The 12883-nt window shown below is 49.2% G+C and overlaps 1 protein-coding gene across 22 annotated transcripts in view; it reads right to left on the bottom strand.

Moving 5' to 3' along the window:
• Nucleotides 1–12883, bottom strand: part of CAMTA1 (calmodulin binding transcription activator 1) — a 954794-nt gene that overhangs the window by 63610 nt on the left and 878301 nt on the right. The gene's annotated exons all lie outside the window — the stretch shown is intronic.

Below are 12883 nucleotides of genomic sequence, written 5' to 3'. Positions count from 1 at the left end.
ACCACACAGGACCCCCTTTATCCACCCCCCTCCTCACAACTCTGCTATGCACCTCCTCCCCTTTATCTGTTAGGGAGACTCCTTTGCATTATCAAGGTCCAGCTCAAACCTGGCCACCCTTAGTGGCTTTTTCTGACGCCCTCAGCAGAACCGAACCTGCAGCTTTGTTGTGTTGGTGTGGCAGTATACAGTGAGAGGGTTCTGTTTGTTTCCAGGGCGGCAATGAAAGGGTAGTCATCAGGGACACGTGGGAAACAACCGCCTGGGTTCAGAGTGGGCTCTTGCTGGCTGTGCGCCCTTCTCTCTGTGCTTTCATATCTGTGGGGCGAGAGTTAAAGGAATCAATCGGTGGAAGTGCATGTACGCGTGCCTGGCATGGACGTATATTCAAAGTTAGCTACTGTTGCAAACTTTGCCAAAACAGGGTACCTGGGGGTGAGGAGTAGTGGCTGGAGGCTGGGGTGGGGTTGGCTTCTGGTTTCTGGTGCTGTTTTAGTCTTGACCTGGGCACTGGTTTTGGTTTGTGAAAACTCATTGAGTTGCATACTTAGAATATGGGGACTTTTCCATATGTCCAGCATACATTAATAAAAAGTGTTTCTAAATGTTAGTTGTTTTTAGCTAACGGCCAGACAGGCCTTGTCTCCTTGAGAACACGAACAAAGCCTGACTTATCCCAGTGGCTTGCACAGTGCTGGCTGGGCACGCTCTTAAGGGCTCAGCTGATGGTTGTTGAATTGCTCTGAATGGATTGTGAGCAAGAGACCAGCAGGGGTGGAAGCTGACTTGAGAGACAGCGCCTGCTTCTATACGCCAAAATGCTGGGAACTCATGGTGATTTGGATCCAGTTCAGTCACCTGAAACCCAGTTAAAGAGAAGGAATCTCCAGTCTTTTCTCTCTCAGGTGGGGAAGTTTTCTTTTCCTGTTTTTTTTTTTTTTTTTTTTTTTTTTTTTTTTTTTTCTTGGCTTCCCGGTGTTGCAGGAGGGGCCTCAGGGGTACCCACAACCCCTCACCCTTCCTCCAGCAGCCCCACCTCTGCCAGGCAGGTGGGACAGGTGGGGTCGTGGCTGCAGCAGCCCAGGAGGCACTGGCTCAGCCCTGCTGAGTGGGTTGGGGTCAGGAGCCACCTGGAGTTACGTTTCTGCATGGAGACTGTCTGGTACTGTTCCTCAGCTGGGCTCCTTCTCCTGGACTGCCAACTACTTTGAGTCCTCACTGCACCACAGGAGTGGGAGGCTTCCTTGGGCCCATTTCTTGGAAAGTCAGAGCTAGGGCGGAATGAGCTGGGTGCTCCTGACGCACGCCCGGAGCTCTGCCAGCGCCCTAGAACCAAATCTCCATAGGTGGTTCCTCGTATTTGTGTTCCTTTCTTCCAAGTTAGAAAATGAGAGAGTAAGGCATACGCGTGATCCAAGCATGTTGTTACACCGGGTTTTATCAGGCTTTGAGTATACCTGGGTTGTTTTGTAAAAGAGAAAAAGAAAACTTGACTCAGTTATGAGTCCATCGGCAGGACCCAGATCAAAGACAATTTTTGTCCCTTAAAGCAGATACAGCCAGGCACAGTGGCTGACACTTGTACTCCCACTACTTTAGGAGGCCGAGGCAGGAGGATCACTGGAGTCCAGGAGTTTGAGATCAGCCTAGGCAACACAGTGAGACCTCTCTACAATTTTTTTTTAATTAGCTGGGTATGGTGGTGTGTACCCTATAGTGCTTGCTACTGGGGAGGCTGAGGTGAGAGTATTGCTTGAGCTCAGGAGGTTGAGGCTGCAGTAAGCCACTGCATTCCAGCCTGGGCAACAGAGCAAGACCCTGTCTTGTAAAGGGGGGAAAAGCAGATACAGGGAGTTGCTGTCTCAGCCCTAACCCTGCCGAAGGTCTCAGGATGAACCCAGGGGATGGATCCTGTTGCAGAGGAGGCAGAAGGGAACTTGAGTCTGATGGAGGCCTATTATCTGCCTGCTGCTGTGCTGGGCACTCACTTACAGTGCTGCCAATTCTCCTGCAGGTAGGGTATTCCACAGAGGATGAGACAAAGGCTTCACAAAGTCAGATAACTTGCTCGAAGCCACACATCTGGGAAGCAGTGGGATTTGGATTTCAACTTCAGAGACTGTGCTCATTCTCCCCTATTCCAAGCACCTAAAAACTCTCGCCATTAAGTAGATATCATTGTTTAACAGAACAGTCTGGAAATTTCTACAGAGGATTTTTTTTTTTTTTGAGACAGGATCTCACTCTTGCCCAGGCTGGAGTGCAGTGCTGTGATTTTGGGTCGATGCAGCCTCACCCTCTGCAAAGAAATTTTACTGCAATAATTAGAGTTCAAGATGCACAACAGAATATCCAAACCAACTGATTTCATTACACCTGTTACATTTCAATACACTCCAGGGAAATAGTGATCATTAATATTATATACCAAATATTCCTGGTTGCTATCCCTGGGGATGCTTTGCACTGGCCTGAACCCTTTGAAGTTAGATGTGACCCTGTGACTTTTTTGGGTCAATGAAATATGAGTAAATCTGATGTGTATTATTACAGATAGAAGCTTTAAGAGCCAGTAACCTGCCCATCACATTCTTTCCCCCAGCCCTGGCAATTGTGCAAGTTTGTTTATAGGAAGAGGTAGCCTCTGCCAGCCTGGGCCTCTGTGTGACCATGATGAGTAGGACTGTGCCTAGCAATTGGAGTTGGACTTGTACTACAAATGGTAAATTCAGTCCTGAGATTGAATTGGTTGTTACTGCAGCATAATCTAAACTCTGCTGTCTGATAAGAAATCAGAAGTTTCTGCATATATCAACTTCCAGCAAAAGAAAAATCATAGGATTCTGCTCAAACTAAGTGGCAATTTAAAAATAAGAGCAAGATACATATTCAGTATAATTTTTAAGGCTTGAAGAAGTAGAAAACATTTTAAAAAGCCACAGATAAAGCTGACAAGGCAATTCAATGGGGAAAGAATAGTCTTCAACAAATGGGGCTAGGACAATGAGCTATCCACATGAAAAACAATGAAGTCGAACCTCTGCCTCACACCATATATAAAATGTAACACAGTGGATTAAAGTCCTAAATACAAGAGGTAAAGCTACAAAACTCTTAGAAAAAAACTTGTCAGTAAACCTTCATGACCTTGGATTCGGCAATAGTTTCTTAAATAAAAGCACAAGCAACCAAAGGAAAAAATAAATAAATTGAACATTATCAAAATTAGAAACCTTTGTGCTTCAAAGGGCAACATCAAGAAGTAAAAGACATTTCACTAAAAGGGAGAAAATACTTGCAAATCTCATATCTCATAAGGGACTTGCATCTCAACTATAAAGAGAACTCTTCAGAGCTGAAAAATAAAAAGAAAATAACTCAATTTTTTAAATGAGCAAAGTATCTGAATAGACATTTCTCCAAAGAAGATCAAAAAGATGCTCAACATTTGAGGAAATCAAAGTCACTAAGGAGATGCAAATCAAAACCACAACGAGATACCACTTCACACCCACTAAGTGACTATAATCAAAAAAGACAGACAATAACAAGTGTTGGCAAGGATGTGGAGAAATTTGAACCCTCATACACTGCTAGCGGAAATGTCAAATGGTGTAACCACTTAGGAAAACAGTCTGGCAGTTCTTCGAAAGCTTAATCGTAAGAGTTATGATGTGACTCAGCCATTCCATTCCTAGGTATATATCCAAGAGAATGAAAACAGATGTCCATAGGTATGAACATCTGGCAATAAAAATAATGAAATACTGATACATGGTACATCATGGGTGAACCTTAAAAACATCATGCTAAGTGCAAGAAGTCAGCCACAAGACCATACATTGTATTATATCGTTTATAGAAAATGTCCCGATTAGGAAGGTTTACAATGACAGAAAGTGGATTAAGAGTTGCTTAGGGAGGGTGGTGGTGGGGAGCTAGGAGGAATGGGGAGTGACCCTGGTTTGTGGGTGCCAGGATTTCTTTCATGGGGGATGAAAATCTTCTAAAATTAGTTTGAGGTGATGACCGCACAACGCTGTGAAAATACTCAGAAATATTGACTTGCACAGGTATTTCAAATAGGCAAATTGTAGGTATGTTAATTATACCTCAATAGAGCTGTAACACTCACACATAGACAAAGGAGAAGAGAGGCCAGGCACAGTGGCTCATGCCTGTAATCCCAGCACTTTGGGAGGCCGAGGTATGTGGATCAGCTAAGGTCTGGAGTTTGAGACCAGCCTGGCCAACATAGTGAAACCCCATCTCTACTAACAAAGTTAGCTGGGCATGGTGGTGCATGCCTGTAATCCCAACTACTCAGGAGGCTGAAGCCAGAGAATTGCTTGAACCTGGGAGTCAGAGGTTACAGTGAGCAGAGATGGAGCCATTGCACTGCAGCCTGGGCAACAAGAGCGAAACTCCATCTCAAAAAAAAAAAAAAAAAAAAAGAAAGAAAGAAAAGGTGAGAGAAAGAATGAAGACGTATATACTTGAGAAAAGAAGACTGACCAATGAGAAAAGCTAGGCCCAGGTCAGGAGGGTCTGATGGCTGATCCTCGCAGTGAGTCAGTCTGGGCCTATGTGGGGTACAGTGGCAGGAGGGGAATCTGAATAGACAGGCCTTGTCCCATGATTACTCAGTGAGGAGATGAGACTGACACAGGGGAGGCCTTGAGTCACATGATGGTGTCTCCCAAGGGCAGAAGGCGTCAGAAGACAGGTAGTTTCTCACGGTACCTCTGGAGGTCGTGAAAAAGCCAGGGGTGAGTCCGTGAAGTCCCTGCTGGCCATGATGATGTCCCTGACAGCTGGGGATCCTGGCGAGAACAGCGTTCAGAACTTGGGGTTCTCCTTGCAGATCACAGTGGTTGGCTAATTCAGGGGCCAAAGGGGGGTTTGCAGAGAGCCTCAAACATCTCCAGCTGGCCTGCACCCGTCAGGGCTCCTGGGCTGTCCAGGAAGAGGGAGGTGCTGAGGTCAGGGACAGGGTCCTGGCCTGGGGTTAGCAGCCTGGGTTCTGGTTCTAGCTCCCCCCTCTCCCCAGGACTACCTGTATGACAAGCTCCTTTCCCTTCCTGTGCCTCAGTTTCCTCCTCTGTAAAATCAGTTTAGACTATATCACAAGGTTGTCCAGACTGTAGCCAGTGGGCCGCGTGCAGCCCAGGACAGCTTTGAATGTGGCCCAACACAAATTTGTAAACTTTCTTAAATCATTGTGAGATTTTTTTTGTGTGAATATTTTATTTTATTAATTTTTTTAGCTAATCAGCCATCGTTAGTGTTAATGTATTTTATATGTAATCCAAGACAATTCTCCTGGTGTGGCCAAAGGAAGCCAAACGACTGGACGCCCTGGACTAGAGCCTTAACATAATTCTTTTAAAATCCTGTTTAATCCAAATCTGTTGTTGCTGCTGAAGGGACAGGTCCAAGGCTGTGTGGGATGGGTCACAGTGTGTGGCCAGCATGACCTGACAGAGCAGGTGCCCCTGTGCTTCAGCTAGAGGGACTCTGGGCTTAAGATGATCAGTCCCATGAGTCTAGTTGTGTGTGTGAGCCTGGCCAACTTACTGCATCTAGAGAACGTCCCCCCATTCTCATCATTTAGAGCCACTCAGCTTTGGGATGGCTTGTTATATGGCAAGAAATAACTGACCCCATCAATGATGTGGAAGGTGGTAGGGAGAAAAGGTGTTTGCTACCAGGACATGCCATGATGGGCATCATCCTGGGAAGGTGCCAGCTCTCATATGGAGGGAGGAAGGGGTGCATTAGCCATCAGCCTGAGTTTCTCCTAATGGACATAATGCAGGAAAGAATCCAAAGAAGGGGGGTTAAACCACCTCCAAGTCACTCTCCCTGGCTGATACAGGCCCATCCATCCCTGCAGCAACCCCCACCAGGCCCCCACTATTACATACTTGTTGGATGATAAAATACACAGTGATTCTCCCCATTGAAGTGGGGGAAATGCAGAGACATCTGTGCTGTGAAGAGGAGCAGGATACTAAGGGCAGATCGTCCCACATCAGTTCAGGTGGTGGAAGGCATGGTGATAAGGGACCCACTCACTGGGCTTCCATGCCAGGCGCTAGTTTGAGTTTGAATCCCCAGCTGCGTGACATAGGACAAGTCACTTGACCCCTCTAAGATTCACGTTCCTCATCAGTAGAATGGGGATGAAAAGATCTCCTAGAATGCAGCCGGGATGACATTGGATAACAAACGTAACTGGATAGCCCAGGGCCTGGTAGACGCTCAGTGAGGGCTCAGGGGTACAACGCGGAAGTCACCATCACTTTGGGGCCTCCTGTCCTCGTGATATGCTCCAGGCCTTTCCGGGGTGGCAGATGCCTTCCTGCCACAGTTTCCTCCCTAGCCTGTTAGAATGAGCTTGCCTTTCCCCCACACACAGTAGCTGTGGAGGAGAGCTGGCCAGGATGCCCTCGGCACGGTGAGTAATCCCACACAGATGCAAGAGAGGTGCCCTAACCGGATCTTATTCTGTAGCCATTCAGGAGTAGCTGGGGTGAGAAGACCCAGGCCCAGGCCTCTTAGCATGCACTGGTTTAACTTACAGGTCCCACCCAGCCCAGCCTGCACCAGCAGAGCAATAACTCTTCTAAGCAAGAATTCCCACATGTCTGTGCACCTCTTCACCTGCCTGAGGGCTCACAGATCCTCCTGTGCAGAGCGTGTGGGCTGCCACAGCCTCCTCCGTGGCTTCCGGTTCAGGGTCCAACTTTTCTCAACCTCCTGAGAGGTGCTCAGGACACCCCAGTCTTCAGGTCTGAGACAGTGTCAGAGGCCCTGCGGGGCTACAGTCAACTTTTCCATGAGGCAGAAAGACCCAGCTGAGCCTTCAAAGAGGATGCCGTGTGCCCTACAGCCCAGTAGAGTCACAATGGTCAATGGACATTTTAGAAAGGTACACTCAAAAAATGCACTAATTCAAGCTGTCATGGTGTGGCTTTCTTACAAAGCTGATACCATTTATTTTTTTTTAAAAAAACTTAGAGATCTAATGAAAGAGAAACCCATGTGTTCCCTCATAGGCAACAACGAAATCAAAAGACCCCGACGTTTACGAGGAAGCCATTTTGAAATCACCATCCTCACAGCTGCTGTCAGGTACTCGTCAAAACGAGAGCTGGAAAGTTGTCCTTTTAGGGAAGCAACTAGCTACTACCTAAGAATAATAAGTACCAAGGTCATGACGAGAGGAGCTGTGCTGCTACCAAGAAGAGTGAGCAGTCACAAAGGAAGGCCCAATCGTGTGCAAGTGCATTTTAAATGACAGCCGTCTCCTGCACCAGGGGAGGCAGAGCTGACATATTTAGTTCAGGGAGCATTTGCAGATACCTTAGGTGCTAAATGACATTACTTAGGGGAAAAAAAAGTGGCCAGGGAAAAGCACAGATGTGTCACACACACACACACACACACACACACACGTCCCCACCCCCTGCTGATCTCTCTTTGACACCCTGGGTCCCTTTGTCACTGTGGCCCCTCAGGGTGCAGCCACCGTCCCACACAGGCCAGCAGCTCACTGGTTCTGGAACCAACGAAGCGGAGGCTGTCCCCTGCTTGGCTCTGCTGCCCCCAGGGTCTAAGGAGCTTCCGTGTCCAAAGTGAAACACCATGGATCACGCTCTGTCTCCAGAGTGCGGACAAGAAACAGCCACACCCAAGTCTCACCTGGTCTCATCTCACTTTCAAGTGACTTGGAATAGTGCCAGGGCCTTTCACCAACCATACAAATGAGCACCCACTCACTTTCTTACTGGGAATGAAGATACGAGAACGCCAGGGGAGGAATGATGTCTTTGAGTGTCACTGGGGGACTTGGAGCTTCCGGCTCCCTGCCGCACCCTCATCTCTCAGCTCAGAGCTCGCTCTTGCCTGCTGCTTTCCAGGGGAGGTATGTAAAGACTCATGATGGATGCATCAGTCATTTCCAAGTTCCAGAGTTCCAGGGGCTTCCCGTGCCTCAGGCCCCACCTCGTGGGGCTGTGTCTGCAGCGTTTCTGGGCTGGCTCCGTAATACCTCTGTGCAGGTCCTGTTCAGAGCTATCTAACAGTTTCTCCTGGCTTTAGCTTTCCCAGGTGACCCAGACCAGACCTTCTGATGTCATAATACACATCATGGAGCTTATAAAATTAGAGCACTGATGCATTTTTTATGCCTTAGGAATTACACGGAATTATTAACGTCTTGGAAAATGGCTGACTGCTGCATCCGTAGCTTTCCTTTCCCTTAAGGGCGAATTATGGAGCAGGAATGCTCTCTTCCCAGGTCCCCACTCTGGCTCAGAGATCCCTGTCTGCACCCGGCTGGGCACTATTTGCAAGGTCAGATCCATTCCCATCGGTGTTGAGGAGAGGAAGAGAAGTCTTGTTGGAGAAGGGCAGCCATCGAGGAGGGGACACTCGTTCTAGGGCTTCCTTCAGCCTCCTAGCCCCCAGCGCAGGAGAGGGGGATGGCAGGGAGGGCGGGAGGGAGGGAGCTGGTGGCTCAAAATGGAGCCATTCACAGCCCCGCGCAGTAAATGGAGCCGTCGGGAGGACACTTGACTGGGAGGAGGGCATTGCTGCAGCCAGGGATGCCGTCTGCAGGAGGGAGACAGGAGGCAGTGTTGTTTCCAGGACAGCGATCATGACACAGGGCAGCAATTGAAAAAGGTGATTGGAATCACACATTAGAATAATAACCTTAGCAGTCAAAGGCACCTGGAATTTCTAATTTAATTTCACATTTTAGGTGGACTGATCTGTAATTTAGTTAATTTCACATCTCCACCCAGGAGAACTGGAGCTTTGCACAGTATTTTCTGCAGAAGACAAAGTATTCGCCCAAACTATGTCTCATAGTAAAATGTGTTCTTTGTCCCCTAAGAACTGCAGAATACTACGTAAGATCTGTGTAGGGGCAGTGCTTTAAAAACAACAACAAACACCTCAGACACACGACACCCATTTCCTCCCTCGATAAAGATACCAAAAAGAACCTCACCCAGAAGGTGAGGAGTAGGGGAAGCAGGTGAGAGCAGGTGGGTGCAGAAGAGTGGGAAGGTGTCATTTTGTGTAGGAAAGAATTTAACTTTGCCCAAAGAGAGATCTGACTTTTGTCCTTACCTTCTGGGAGGTGAACTCTAAGCCCTTGGAATATCATGCCTGATTAGACTTTCTTTGTCCTTGTCTGGGGTCCTTGGGTCACAGAATGGTCTAACCACATGATTTAGCGTAGGTGCTGGCTATACTGGATAGGTTTAGGGTAGGGGCTGGCTGTGCCGGAAAGACCAACAATGTGATTTAGGGTGGGGGCTCTGGGTCACGTGGTATCAGCTGACTCTGGAAGAGCTGGAGAAGGAGGTCAGTCATTTGGGCAGTCACCTGTGTGTTGGAGCCCCAATAAAAACTCTGAACACTGGGGCTCTGGTGAGCTGACCTGGATGGCAGTACTCCATGGGTACTGTCACACATCAATGCCAGGAAAGTCATGCTTTTCATGACTCCACGGGGAAGAGGACAGTGGAAGCTCCACGTCTGGCACCTTCCCGGACTCTGCCCTATGCCATTCCTCCCTTGGCTGATTTTAATCTGTATCCTTTTGATGTAATAGAGTGCAACTATGCATACGAGAGCTTTTGGTGCGTTCTGAGTCTTTTCAGTGAATTATCAAAACTGAGAGTGGTGTAGGGGACCTCTCAAAGTTGGTGCAGAAATAAGGGTGGTCTTATGTGGGTGGTGGCTAATTGACAGGTGACACAGACAATTATTGAGCATTCCTGCCCCATAATTCACCCTTAAGGGAAAGGAACGCTATGGATGCAGCATTCAGCCATGTTCCAAGACATTAACCATCCAGTGTAATCCCTTTAACTTGACAGGTGGCTAACTGATGTGGATCGGCTGTGTCCCCACCCAAATCTCATCTTGAATTCCCACGTATTGTGGGAGGGACCTGGTGGGAAATAACTGAATCATGGGGATAAGTCTTTCCCATGCTGTTCTCATGATAGTGAATAAATCTCATGAGATCTGATGGTTTTAAAAAGAGGAATTCCCCTGCAGGAGCTCTCTCTCTCTTTGCCTGCCGCCATCCATGTAAGATGTGACTTGCTCCTCCTGGCCTTCCGCCATGACTGGGAGGCTTCCCCAGCCATCTGGACCTATAAATCCAATTAAACCTCTTTCTTCTGTAAATTGCCCGGTCTTGGGTATGTCTTTATCAGCGGCATGGAAACAGACAAATGCATTAACACTTGCACATTCTTCCTACATATGAAGAGCACTCCTATGAACACACATTAAAGTTTTGATACGAATTAGCCCCTGTCAAGTGTGTTCCCTCCTGATGGAGGCACAGAGGGGCTGCCCTGGCTTCTCACACCTCCCTGACCCTCAAGCACTCATCACACCAACTGTCCTATGTGCCTCCTGCCCTGAGCTGTGAGCTCCTGGGGAGTGGGGGGATGCCTGGTTGACGGGTAGACGCTGGGTTCCAGCAGGTACCGCTGAATGAGAGGTGAGTGGACGGGCTGCCACCTACCAAGGCTGTTTCTTCCATATAGTTTATGACCCAGTCAGGGGGTGAGGTGCTGTGAATGACAAACTGAGGCTGGGTGCTGGGAGGCTTCAACAGGGTCATGATGTGAAGCACCAGGGCTGGGGCCTGGCTGGTGGTTGTTACTGTCATTGTCACACCAGTGTGTTTTGGAATGGCAGGATTCCTGTGGGTATGGAGGTTTTCATAGCCCCTGACTCACCCATTCATTCATTCATTCATTCATTCATTCATTTATTCTTTCCTTCACCAGGCTAATGTGGAACTGGGTCAGGGGCATCACAGAGGGTCAGATGAGGCTCTCCTCCAGGGCCCCTGCACTACAGTACACCATGTAGTGACTTGCCAAGGACCAGGCCGAGAAACCCCCTCCTTCACTGAGGCCTAGAGAGAGGGCTGAGCAGCTCCAGAAAGAGAAGTGCTTTTTCCTTTCTCTTCCAGCTTCAGTGAGCTGAAGGCAGGATTTCTCGCCAGTGGCCCTTTAAAAGCTCTGAAGCCAGCCTCAGGGCACGTTCCATAAAGAGGTAGTTGAGGGTCAAGCTTCTGCATTCTGGTCTTGGGTTACTTGCCTGGAGTTTGTTAAGTGGCAAGGAGACTCAGAGGGAGGCAATGGTGCCTGGTTACTCCTGGACACCCTCCCCAGCCTGCTTTTGATGTCCGGGAGGACATCTGGGCTGCTGCATCCTAAAGTTGAAGTCAGTCAGCAGTGAGGACAATGGCCATGAAGATACCACTAGGCCATCTGTCCGTCCGTCCGTCCTTCCTTCCTTCCTTCTTCTTTCCTTCCTTCCACCCAACCCATCTGCCTGCCCGTCCTCCCTCTCTCCCCTCCCTTCCTTCCTTCCTTCCCTTCCTTCCACCCAACCCATCTGTCCTACTCCCTTCCCTTCCCTTCTTCCTTCCTTCCATCCCTTGAAGAAATCTTCACTGGGACCCTACTGTGTCCCTGCCCCCCTACATTGGGGCACGAGGATAATTAAGTCAGAAGTCCTTGGCCTCGGGACTCAGCAATATTGTCACTCTTACCAATTTCCTCCACACTCACAGATTCACTTCATCCAATGCCACCTCCAGGCAGACCTTTCAGACTCTCTCTCCCTCTCTCTCCCTCTCGCTCTCTCTCTCTCTCGCTCACATCCATTTGCTTTCTTGGCTCTGGAGCCCACACCCACCTGCTATTGACTTTTCACATAGATGTCCCAAAAGTCCCTTAAACTCAGCCCAGCTCCTGACCGGTCCTCTTCCAAGGTGAATGACATGGAGCCGCCATAGTGAAACCACCCACAAGACCTGCAGATGCCATTCCTAGATAGCTCTCACACTGTCCCTGTGCCCCCAGAACTGCCAAGTTCCCATCGTGTCTAGCCGGGATGACTTCCTGGTCTCCTTTCACCCTCTCTGAACCTCCTTCAGTCTGCTCTCCACATGGCATGGCAGCCGTGTGCATTTCCTGAGAAGCCACCTTGGTCACGTCCCTGCCTCTTAAAGTCCCAGTGGCTTCCCTCTCCTTGGGGATAAAGCCTGGTGCACACAGCCCTGGCTCTGAGGGTCGCTCCAGCCCCTCTGGCCTGATCCGCTGCCTGGCCCCCTGCCTCACTGGCCTTCACAGCTCCCTCCCACCGCAGAGCTGCTTTGCCTGCTGTTCCTGTGGCCTGAACCGTTTGCCTTCTCTCTCCATGGACTTAACTTGTGGTCATCCTTCAGATTTGGTTCGGAGGTCATTTCTTCAAGAAATCCCTCCCAGACCTCCCTGAGAAGTCAACCTCCTCCACTATAAGGTCCCAAGATGCTTGTTGGTGCAAAGGTGGGCGGTCAGCTCTGATGTTTCTTCCACTGGATGGGAAGCTCCTTGACTTCAGGTCCTCGCGTGTCCTCCTTCATTTCTTCTGGTCCTCAGCACTTGACACAGTGCCTGGCACCTCACAGGAACAACGCCACTGACAGCTGTCGTGAATAACTGAGGAGCAGGATGGGCTCCAGCCCTGGGGGGCAGCTCCAAAGTAATGCAGGTGCAACAGGAAGAGGCTGAGGAAGTGTCGCATGGCATGAAGAGCAAGAGCGGACGATGGGGTCACACCGCCGTGTGTGACTCTCTCTGCGCCACCCACTCGCTAGTGTCTGAGCATCCTCATCTGCACAACAGGAGCCTCGCAGGTTTCCGGGAAGTCTCAGTGAGTCAGTACACCTGGGTACACGTCAGTACTTCACGGCCAGGTCCTGGCAGGTGGTGAGTGTGCAGATGTCAGCTGCTGTCCCTCCTAGTAGCAGCGCCGTGCCAGGAGGTTTTTACTGAAAGAATCAAGTCAT

This window comes from Sapajus apella, unplaced genomic scaffold, assembly GCF_009761245.1.
Source record: "Sapajus apella isolate SASKATOON/1434 unplaced genomic scaffold, GSC_monkey_1.0 scaffold43, whole genome shotgun sequence".
Classification (NCBI taxonomy): Eukaryota; Metazoa; Chordata; class Mammalia; order Primates; family Cebidae; genus Sapajus; species Sapajus apella.
This window is presented reverse-complemented; position numbering and strand designations above follow the sequence as displayed.